The 10,817-nt window shown below is 39.1% G+C and overlaps 1 protein-coding gene across 4 annotated transcripts in view; it reads left to right on the top strand.

Annotated features, from left to right (window-relative positions):
- Positions 1-10,817, top strand: part of VPS37A (VPS37A subunit of ESCRT-I) — a 47,431-nt gene that overhangs the window by 1,645 nt on the left and 34,969 nt on the right. The window contains exon 1 of one of the 4 annotated variants that reach the window (XM_089325879.1): positions 102-171. The exons of the other annotated variants lie outside the window; for them this stretch is intronic. The gene's annotated coding sequence lies outside the window, so the exon portion shown is untranslated. Of the gene's footprint in view, positions 1-101; positions 172-10,817 lie in introns of those variants that run through there. 4 annotated transcript variants of the gene reach the window in all.

Below are 10,817 nucleotides of genomic sequence, written 5' to 3'. Positions count from 1 at the left end.
AAAGTCCACCTCAAAATCATTTTGGCTAAAATAAGGCCTGTTACTGACTGAACCTCAGGTGTTTTTTGTTTATGTCAATTATTCCGCTTGTTTAGGACTTTCAAATGGTGAAAATTTCCTTTGGGAAGAGGAATTCGGATTTCTACAACTCACTTTAGGGGAGAAAGGGAGGTAAGAGGCAGGAGAAAATTAGAGACTTTGTTTCTGATGCCTTCCAGTCTCCTTTCATTCAAAGTCCTCAGAATGCCAAAGCACTGTATCATTTTCTTACTGAGGACAAGAACTTTAAATGTTTTGTATACTGATCTGTAAAAGCTAGTCTGGTAAGACATGTTTTATAAAATGACTGTTTTGTTAAAGATTCGTTTGTTAATTTAAAAGAGTGTCAGGGAAAGACAGAGACAGATCCTCCATCCACTGGTTCATTTCCCAAATAGCCCCAACAGTCAGGGCTATGCGCTTTGGGAGCCTCAGGTGCCCAAGTATTTGGGCCATCCTGTGCTACCTTCTTAGGCACCTTAGCAGAAAGCTGGATTGAAAGGAAAGTAGGTGGGACGCTGAATCAGCTCTCAGATATGGGATATGGCACAAGGCTGGTTCCTAGGGGACTCAACGTAACAAAAGCTTGTCCCCTTAGAAATTGTTACCTTGAAAGACTTTGTACTGCACTAGTCCTATCACAGAAACACTTTTTAGATATATATCTTTGAAATTATTTGCTTTTAAGTCTTTAGTATGTTTTGATAAATATTCCCAGTGCTGGCAAATTTTTATTCTTTGAGGTTGGAGTTGAATTTTTAAAATACTACAGAGTCCTTTGCTGCTAAGGGTAGTATGTAAGGAAACTCATTGATATAAAAAAAAAATTTTGGCCCCTTAAAGTGAGATGGGTTTTAAAACATAAATTATTAAAGTGTTACTGGAGACAGCTGGAATGGAAGTTCTTGCCTCCTGTAAGGAAAGATTTTCAGATGTGAGAAAGACATTGATGATAAACAAGCTAGTAAAGGTTAGGAAACAGTACACCTGACAGACTTGATGAGCAATTCAGCGAAGAACCGAGAGCCCAGTGTGCATTTAGACTGGGGTTTATATGGGCATGGGATGCATCACCATTTCTCCACTGCTCTCCCTCTTCTGGGATATTGCTGGGTGAAGGGCTTTCCAGGTGTAAAATTCATGAAGTCTTCTTGTGGCATTATTACACAGTGTTATTGGGCTAAATAGCTATCCTGGGCCAGGAAGATTTCCCTGGGATGTCTCCAGGAACTGGGATATCCTGCAATAACTCCCCAAAAGTTGATTGGAATTGGTCAAAACTTTTGATATGTAAATACTATGCTGCTTTCACTCCAGCCCTTGTGGTCCTTGGGGAGTGAACCAACCGAGGAAGACCTTTCTGTCTCTCCCTCTCACTGTCTGTAGCTCTACCTCTCAAATAAGAAAATCTTTAAAAATACTATGCTGCTTTCAAGGCATGCTTCTATGTTACTTTCCTCATTTAACCACAGGAAGTTCCATATTCTTTAGGCTCCTCTCACACACCCAGACTAATGTCTAACTTCCTACATAGTGTATGTTCTAGAATTGTCTTCAAAATGTAAAAATCTATGTTGTATGCCATTTTTGAGCCAGAAGTCATGGCTGTGTAATTGAACAGATATTTCATTTGTTACTTATTTTGTGGTATCACAAACATAAAACTTTTAAGTGTTTGATTAAGTTATTCTATAAATATATAAATATGAATATATCAAGTTTTATTTAAAATATTTCTCACAAGTTATGCTTCAGTAATTCTGGAGACATTTGTAGGTCTTGTGCTTACAGTTTTCAAAGAATGTTACAATTCTTGAAAAAATGCCATCTACTTATTCTTAAATCTATCCTTTTAACTAATAACATGCATTTTTAAACCTGCTAGTAAAAATACTCTACTTGTGCAGTATCTGACCATATAGAGCTTGATTAGCCAAATTAGCACAATTTTGCTTAAATTGAATGCTTCAATTTTTTTATGAATAATAAAGAACCTTGATAAATTATGAATATCAATCTTTTTTTTTTAGTTTTTTTCTTTTTTTTGACAGGCAGAGTGGACAGTGAGAGAGAGAGACAGAGACAAAGGTCTTCCTTTTGCCGTTGGTTCATCCTCCAATGGCCGCAGCGGCCGGCGCACCGCGCTGATCCGATGGCAGGAGCCAGGTACTCCTGGTCTCCCATGGGGTGCAGGGCCCAAGTACTCAGGCCATCCTCCACTGTACTCCCTGGCCACAGCAGAGAGCTGGCCTGGAAGAGGGGCAACCGGGACAGAATCCAGTGCCCCGACCAGGACTAGAACCCGGTGTGCCGGCACCGCAAGGTGGAGGATTAGCCTAGTGAGCCACAGCGCCGGCTGAATATCAATCTTTTAAAAAAATTTATTTTATTTATTTGAAAGAGTTACAGAGAGGAGAGACAAAGAGGCATCTTCCATCCAATGGTCGCTCCCCAGATGGTGGCAATAGCTGTGGCTGGGCCAGGCTGAAGCCAGGAGCTTCTTACAGGTCTCCCATGTGGGTGCAGGAGCCAAGCACATGGGCCAGCTTCTGCTGCTTCCCAGGTGCATTAGCAGCCAAATCTGAAGCACAGCAGCCGGGACTGCAGCAGGACTCGAACTGGTGCCCACATAGGATTCTGGCATTTCATTTGCTGGCCTAACCCAGTGTGCCACAACATGAGTCCTGAATACCAGTATCTTACTGCATACTACCCATTCCCCCCAAAATGTCAGGTCAGTAACTCTTTCCTGATTGTGTTTTTCTCCTCTTACCCTATCGAGTAACATTTTCTCCATTTTCTCATCTTTTTTAGCTCTTTCCTAATTCCTTGTAACTGAAGTTTTATTTCAACAGTCTCATTAAGTCCCTTTGTCTAATGGTTGAACGTTTCTTTTTAGCTGCTTTAGTAAGTTTTACCTGTTTATATTCTTTGGGCTTTTCCAAAGGTTAGTTGAAGTTTGTTTTTATGTCTTCCTTTAAGTCTTGCTAGTTCACTGGTACAAAAGGGAAATGGGAAATGACATAGATCGTTAAAAGCAGAGCATAATGTAAGTCTGCTAAGAAAATGGAAATGAAACTTGTGAAGATTGGTCTCAAGCAGTACATCCCATCTCCTGAGTGACAGTTATCACAGTATTCAGTTTACCACTAAAATTCCTGATTTTCTATGCTTAGCTAAAATGAATTCTTTTGTGTCTTTTACTTCCTGAAAAAGTTCACTTTATGGGACATGATTGATTTCCCACCCAAATCTATTTCCCCTTGTGTCCATGGAAGAACATATTTTTATTTTGTATTTCCCTTTTGCCACATATCTAATCAGTACTGGACTCTAAACTGAAAGAGATGAAATGAATGTTTATATCAGTAATTATTTGCTCCTCTACTATTGTTACTCTGGAAGCAGAAAGCTTGGCCTAATCTTATTCAATGAGAGTTGTAGGGAAAGTCTTCTAGGGATTTGGTCAAAATCTCTTAATAGTAAACATGCCTGAGAGGAAAAAGTGGGTGTCTGGAAGGAAGAAATGCCTCTTACGTTTTGGGTACTGTTCTATTACATGAACTTCTAGAACTGCTTGAATTATGAATTGAAAAAGCTGACTATTGAATGTGATAGAATAGAAAGAAGGAATGTACATGACAATGTTTTTAAATTAGTCAACTCTGGAAACTGCCTCTGTGTGGTTTAAGGTAAATATTTTCTCATTTTATTAGTCTGCTTTTTATTACTTAAAAAAAAAATACCTGAGTCAGGCTAACTATAAAGAACCAACTTTATTTTGGATTACAGTTCTGGAGGTGCAACGTCTAGGAACATTATCTGGCATGGATGATCTTTTATTTTTTAAGATTTAATTTATTTGAAAGGCAGAGTTAGAAGGAGGGGAGGGGAGAATTAGAGAGAGGGAGAGAGAAATTGGTCTGACATCTACTAGTTCATTCCCCAAATGGCCATAAAGTCTGGAGCTGGGTCAGGTCCAAGCCAGGAGCTTCTTCCCTGTCTCCCAGGTGGGTGCAGTGGCCCAAGGACTTGGGCCATCTTCTACTGCTTTCCCAGACACATTAGCAGGGAGCTGGATTGGAAGTGGAGCAGCTAGGACTTGAATTGGTGCCCCTATGGGATCCTGAAGGTGCCAGCTTTATCTGCTCACCACAACACTGGAATCAGGAGTGATCTTGCTGGCGAAATCCCAAAGTGGTCCAGAGCATCACAAGGCAAGAGGAAGTACCTCTGTTTCTGTCTCTCTGTACATAAAAGCACCAGGATTTAACCATAGGTGATGCACTCTAATGACTTAATCCAGTCTAATTGGTTACCAAAGACCCCACCTTAAACACCATGCTGTGATTCAAATAGGATTTGACCACTGAATTTAAATTTGGGGAATTTAAATCCCAAATCCTTATGGTAATAATCTTAAGAAAGTGGAAACTTAATCCAGCTTTGCAGTTTCCAAGAGGTACCTTTGAGAAATGATTACATTAGTTCCAAGCCCCAGAGATAAAATCCTGCTGACTTCCTAAGGAGAGGGACGGTGACCAGACAAGCATAGGCAAAAGCACACACTCCCGGTCTTGTCCTGTGATGCCCTGTAACATTGGAACTCTGCCAGCAAGAACACAGTCACTAGACATTGAAACAGTGGGGTATTCTGATCTGTGAATGTCCAGACCTGTGAGCCAAAGTACACCTTCTTCCTTGATAGAGGTAGCTTGCCTTGGGTATTCTGTTATAGTGATAAAAAACTGACTAACATACACCATGATTATAACTTTCCACCCTCTTGGGGACTAAACTGAGTTCAGGGAAACACATATTCAAACTAAAGGACCATTAAAACTCCTTTTATCCTGGTTTATAATAGTTGCAAATGAAATATCCCTGAAATAACTGAAATAAGTAATATACATATTGGTCCTTTTAAAGACTCTTCAGAAGTGAAGCTATTAAATATGTTTGTTTTTGATTGCTTTTACAACCAGAAATACTAGAAATTGGTGGTCTTAGACATGATTATCCTATCTATCCAGGTTTCTTTTCTATTTGAGTATGTAAAATTAATAGCTTCTTTATTATTTCTTTATCACTGAAACAAGAACCTGGAGTTGTGTTGTGATTGGTCATTATTATTTATAAATTCAAACTTACACTAATAATCCTTCTTTATTACTTTGTACATAGTTTAGCACATAACTTCTGCATTCACTTTTTTCCCCAAAAGAAACCTTTTATTTAAGGAATACAAACTTTATGCATTTCATAAGTACAACTTTAGGAATATAGTGATTCTTCCCACCATACCTGCTCTCCCACACACACTTCTACCCCTTCTCCTTCTCCCTCTCCCAGTCCCAGTCCCATTCTCCTCTAAGATCCATTTTTGATTAACTTTCTACACAGAAGACCAACTCTACACTAAGTAAAGAGTTGAACAATTTGCAAGAAAAACAAAACAAAAAACTATTCGACAGATGTGACAAAGGCGGTTCAAAGTCATTGCATCTTGAAGTTCATTTCACTTTTTTTTTTCTAGAACCTTAATTTCATACAAGCACTCAAAATGATACATCTTTTGTGAACACTTAGATATAATACAACTCTTTGAGGACAGAGGTCCTGCATGGGAAGTTAATGCACAGTGACTCCTGTTAATTTAACAATTAACATTCTTTTTTAAATTAATTTATTTGAAAGTCAGAGTTATACAGAGAGAAGAAAGGCAGAGAGAGAGGTCTTCCATCTGCTGTTTTTTTCCCCAGTTGGCTGCAACGGCTGGTCCTGTGCCGATCTGAAGCCAGGAGCCAGGGAGCTTCTTCTGGGTCTCCCCCAGACCATAGCAGAGAGCTGGATTAGAAGTGGAGAAGCCAGATTTTGAACCGGTTCCCATATGGGTTGCTGGCACTGCAGGTGGAGGCTTTACCCACTATGCCACAGCGCCAATGCCATGATTAACACCCCTACGTATAACATCAGTGATCACCCTAGGCTCTTTGACATGAGCCGCCTAGGCTATGGGAGACTTTTGAATCCACAGCTCCATCAGTATTTGGACAATGCCATAAGCAGAGTAGACATTTTGTCCTCCCTTCACAGAAAACTACCTCCTTCTCTGATAACCACTTCTTTTCACTGAGGTCTCACCCACTGAGGTCCTTCATGTAGGACATTTTTTTTGCCACAGTGTCTTGGCTTTTCATGCCTGATTTGCTCTCCTGGGCTTTTCAGCCAGACCTGAATGCCTTAAGGTGCTGATTCTGAGGCCAAAGTGTTACTTAAAGACATTGTCATTCTATGAGTCTGCTATGTGGACTGCTTCCCATGTTGGATCATTCCCTCCTTTTTAATTCTATTATTACCAGACACTTAATTCTATGTATATGACCACTTTAAAATATAAGGTGATATTTTTGCTACCCAGCTTAAGGGGATTTGGGGTCCCATGGCAAGTTTTTAAACTGTATCCTTAGAAGTAAGTCCATAGGAACATATACAAAACTATACAGCTTTACAGTTACAAGCTTCATACACTTCATAATTAAAACTTTAGGAATATGGTGATTCTTCCCTCATGCCCACCTCCCACCCATACTGTCACCCCTCTTCCTCCTACCTTTCTTATTCCCAATGTTGTTTTTTACTGAGATCTATCTTCAATTGACCTTTACACACACATGTTTATGTTAAGTAAAGAGTTCAACAAATAGTATGAAAAAAAAAGTTCATCAACAGTCAAGACAAGGGCTGTTCAAGGCATTGCTTCTCAGAGTATCAATTTCACTTCTGCATATTGCCTTTTAAGGGCTCTATTAGTTATCACAGGTCAGGGAGAATATATGGAATTTGTCCCATTGAAACAAATTTTTCATGAAGTATTATGTTTTCCAGATTCATCACTTTGTTGCAAATGACTGGATTTCATTTTTTACCATTGTGTAGTATTCCATAGTGTACGTATCCCATAATTTCTTAATCCAGTCTTAAGTTGGTGGGCATTTGGATTAATTTCATGACTTAGCTTTTGTGAATTGAGTTGCAATAAACATGGGGGTGCAGATAACTCTCATATGTTTATTTCATTTGCCTTGGGTAAATTCCAAGGAATGGGTCATATGGTAGGTCTGTATTCAGATTTCTCATTTAACTCCATACTGTCTTCCACAGTTGCTCTACCAGTTCACATTCCCCTCAACAGTGGATGGGGTTACCTTTTTACCCACATTCTTGCCAGCATTTGTTGTTTGTTGATTTCTGTATGAAAGCCATGCTAACTGGGGTGAAGTGAAACCTCATTGTGTTTTCGATTTGCATTTCCCTGATGGCTAGTGATCCTGAGCATTGTTTCATGTGTTGGCCATTTGGGTTTCCCCTTTTGAAAAATATCTGTTTAAGTACTTAGCCCATTTCTTAATTGAGCGGTTTGTTTTGTTGTTGGGTTTTTTGATCTCTTTATATATTCTGTTTATTAATCCTTTATCAGTTGTATAGTTTGCAAGTAATTTCTCCTGTCAGTTGCCTTTTCACTTTGCTTAGTATTTCTTTTGCAGTAAAGAAGCTTCTCAGTTTGATGTAATCCCATTTGTTAATTTTGGCATTGATTGCTTGTGCCCAGAGGTCTTTTCCAAGACCTTTGCTTCTGCCATGTCTTGCAGGGTTTCCCAGATGTTCACTAATAATTTGATGGTATTTGGTCATAGATTTAGGTCTTTAATGAGTTTTGAGTGTGTTTTTGTGTAAGGTTTATTGTAGGGGTCTTCCCTCATACTTCTGCATGTGACAACCTAGTTTTCCCTGCACCATTTGTTGAAGAGACTTCCTTGCTCCAGGGATTCATTTTAGCTCCTTTGTCAAAGATAAGTTGGTTGTAGATGGTTGGATTGATTGTTGATTTCTAGCATTTTTAATCTGTTCTATTGATCTGTCTATCTGTTTTTGTACCAGTACCAGGTTGTTTGGATTATAACTGTCTGTAGTATATCTTGAAATCTGGTATTGTGATGCCTCCACCTTTGTTTTTGTGTGTAAGATTGTTTTAGCTATTTGGGGTCTCCTATGTTTCCATATGAATTTCAGCATCATTTTTTCTAGATCTGAGAAGAATGTTCTTGGTATTTAGATTAGTATCACATTGAATCTGTAAATTCCTTTTGGAAGTACAGACATTTTGATGATATTGATTCTTCTAATCCATGATCATGGAAGATTTTTCCATTTTTTGTAGCCTCTTCTATTTCTTTCTTTAATATTGTAATTCTCATTGTAGAGTTCTATACAAAGGCTGTTGATTTGTCTATCAATTTTATATCCTGCTACTTTACCAAACTCTTATGAGTTCCAGTATTTTCTCAGTGGAGTCTTTTGGATCCCCTCTGTATAGAATCATGTCATCTGCAAATAGGGATAGTTTGAATTCCTCCTTCCCAGTTTGTATCCCTTTGATTTCTTTTTCTTGGCTACTTGCTCTGGCTAAAACTTCCAGGACTGTATTGACTAGCAGTGGTGTGAATGGGCATCCTTGTCTGGTTCCAGATTGCAGTGGGAATGCTTCCGTCTTTTCCCCATTCAATAGGACGCTGGCCAAGTGTTTGTCATAGATTGTGTTGACTGTGTTGAGTAATGTTCCTTCTGTACCCAATTTGCTTAGAGTTTTCATCATGAAAGGGTATTGTATTTTGTCAAATGCTTTCTCTGCATCTATTGAGGTAATCAGATGGTTTTTGTTCTGTAGTTTGTTTATGTGATGTATCATATTGACTGATTTGTGAATGTTGAACCATCCCTGCTTACCAGGGATTAATCCCACTTGGTCTGAGTGAAATGATCTTTCTGATGTTTTGGATTCAATTGGCTAGAATTTTGTTATGATTTTTGCATTTATCCTCATCAGGGAAATTGTTCTATAGTTCTTTTTCTCTGTTGCTTCTTTTTCAGAGTTAGGAATTAAGGTGATAATGGCTTCATAGAAAGAATTTGGGAGGATTCTTTTCCTTTCAGTTGTTGTGAATAACTTAAGAATTGGAGTTAGTTCTTCTTTAAATGTGTGGTAGAATTCAGTGGTGAAGCCATTCGGTCCTGGATTTTTCTTTGTTGGGAGGTTCTTTATTACTGATTAAATTTTCATCTTGGTTATGGGTCTTTTTAGGTTTCCTGTGTTTTTGTGGCTCAATTTAGGTAGGTTGTATGTGTCCAGGAATCTATCCGTTTCTTCTAGGTTTCCTGGCTTGCTGGCATACAGCTCTTTGTAGTAATTTCTGATGATTTTTTATTTCCGTGGTGTCTGTTATATCTCGTTTTTCATATCTTATTTAATAATTTGGGTCTTCTCTCTCTTTTTAGTTAGTTGGGCCAGTGATGTGTCAATTTTGTTTATTTTTTTAAAAAAACCAATTGTTTTGCTGATATTTTGTATTTTTGTGGTTTCAATTTCATTTCTTTAATTTTAATTATTTATTTTCTCATATTAGTTTTCAGTTTGGTTTACTGTTTTTCTATATCTTGAGATGCATGTTAGCTCATTTATTTGGTGCCTTTATAATTTCTTTATGTAGGCACCAATTGCTATAAACTTTGCTCTTAGCACTGCTTTTGCTTTATCCCATAAGTTTTTTTTTTTTTTAATTTATTTGAAATTCAGAGTTAAACAGAGAGGAGAAGTGGCGGGGGTGGGGGGGCCTTCCATCCGATGGTTCACTCCCCAGTTGGCCACAACAGCCAGAGCTGCACTGATCCGAAGCCAGGAGCTTCTTCCGGGTCCCCCACGTGGGTGTAGGGGCCCAAGGACTTGGGCCATCTTCCTCTGCTTTCCCAGGCCATAACAGAGAGCTGGATCAGAAATGGAGCAGCTGGGTCCCAAACCAGAAATGGAGCAGCTGGCGCCCATATATCCCATAAGTTTTGATATGCTGTATTGTCATTTTCATTTGTTGCCAGAAATTTTTTGTTTTCTCTTGATTTCTTCAATGAGCTCACTTTCATTCAGGAGCATGTTGCTCTGTCTCCATGTGTCACTGTGAAAATCTTTTCTGGTCATGTCTATTAGGACTTCTTTGTGCTTCATGTACTTGGATGTCCCTTTCTTTCTCAAATTAGAGAATTTTTCCGTTATTATTTCACTAAAAAGGCCTTCTAATTCTTTCTCTCTTTCGACGCCTTTTTTTTTTTTTTTTGACAGGCAGAGTTAGATGGTGAGAGACACACAGAGAGAAAGGTCTTCCTTCCATTGGTTCACCCCCAAAATGACCGCTACAGCCGGCGCACTGTGCTGATCTGAAGCCAGGAGCTTCTTCCTGGTCTCCCATGCGGGTGCAGGGACCAAGCACTTGGGCCATCCTCCACTGCCTTCCCAGGCCACAGCAGAGAGCTGGACTGGAAAAGGAGCAACCAGCACAGAATCCGGCGCCCCAACCGGGACTAGAACCCGGGGTGCTGGCGCTGCAGGCAGAGGATAAGTTTTGGGAGCTGTGGCACCAGCTCTTTCCACACCTTTAACAACTCCTAGAAACTGTGTGTTGGGTCGTTTCATAGTGTCCTATAGATTCCCAACAGTGTTTTTTATTTTGTAATTTTTTCTTGTTTTTGGTTTGACTGTATAACTTCCTGTGTTTTGTCTTCTAAGTTAAATATTCTTTCTTAGGCTTCACCAAGTCTGTTTTTAAGGCTTTCCACTGCATTTTTTGTTCTGTTGAATTCTTCATGTTCAAGGTTTCATTTTGATTTCTCTTTGAGCTCTCAAGTTCTTGGGAGAAATTTTCTTTCATGTCATATACAGATTTCGTTCG

Source organism: Oryctolagus cuniculus, chromosome 2, assembly GCF_051225735.1.
Source record: "Oryctolagus cuniculus isolate XC-2025 breed Fujian yellow rabbit chromosome 2, ASM5122573v1, whole genome shotgun sequence".
In the NCBI taxonomy this organism is placed as follows: Eukaryota; Metazoa; Chordata; class Mammalia; order Lagomorpha; family Leporidae; genus Oryctolagus; species Oryctolagus cuniculus.
Note: the sequence above shows the minus strand (reverse complement) of the source record. Positions and strands in the feature narration are given on the sequence as shown.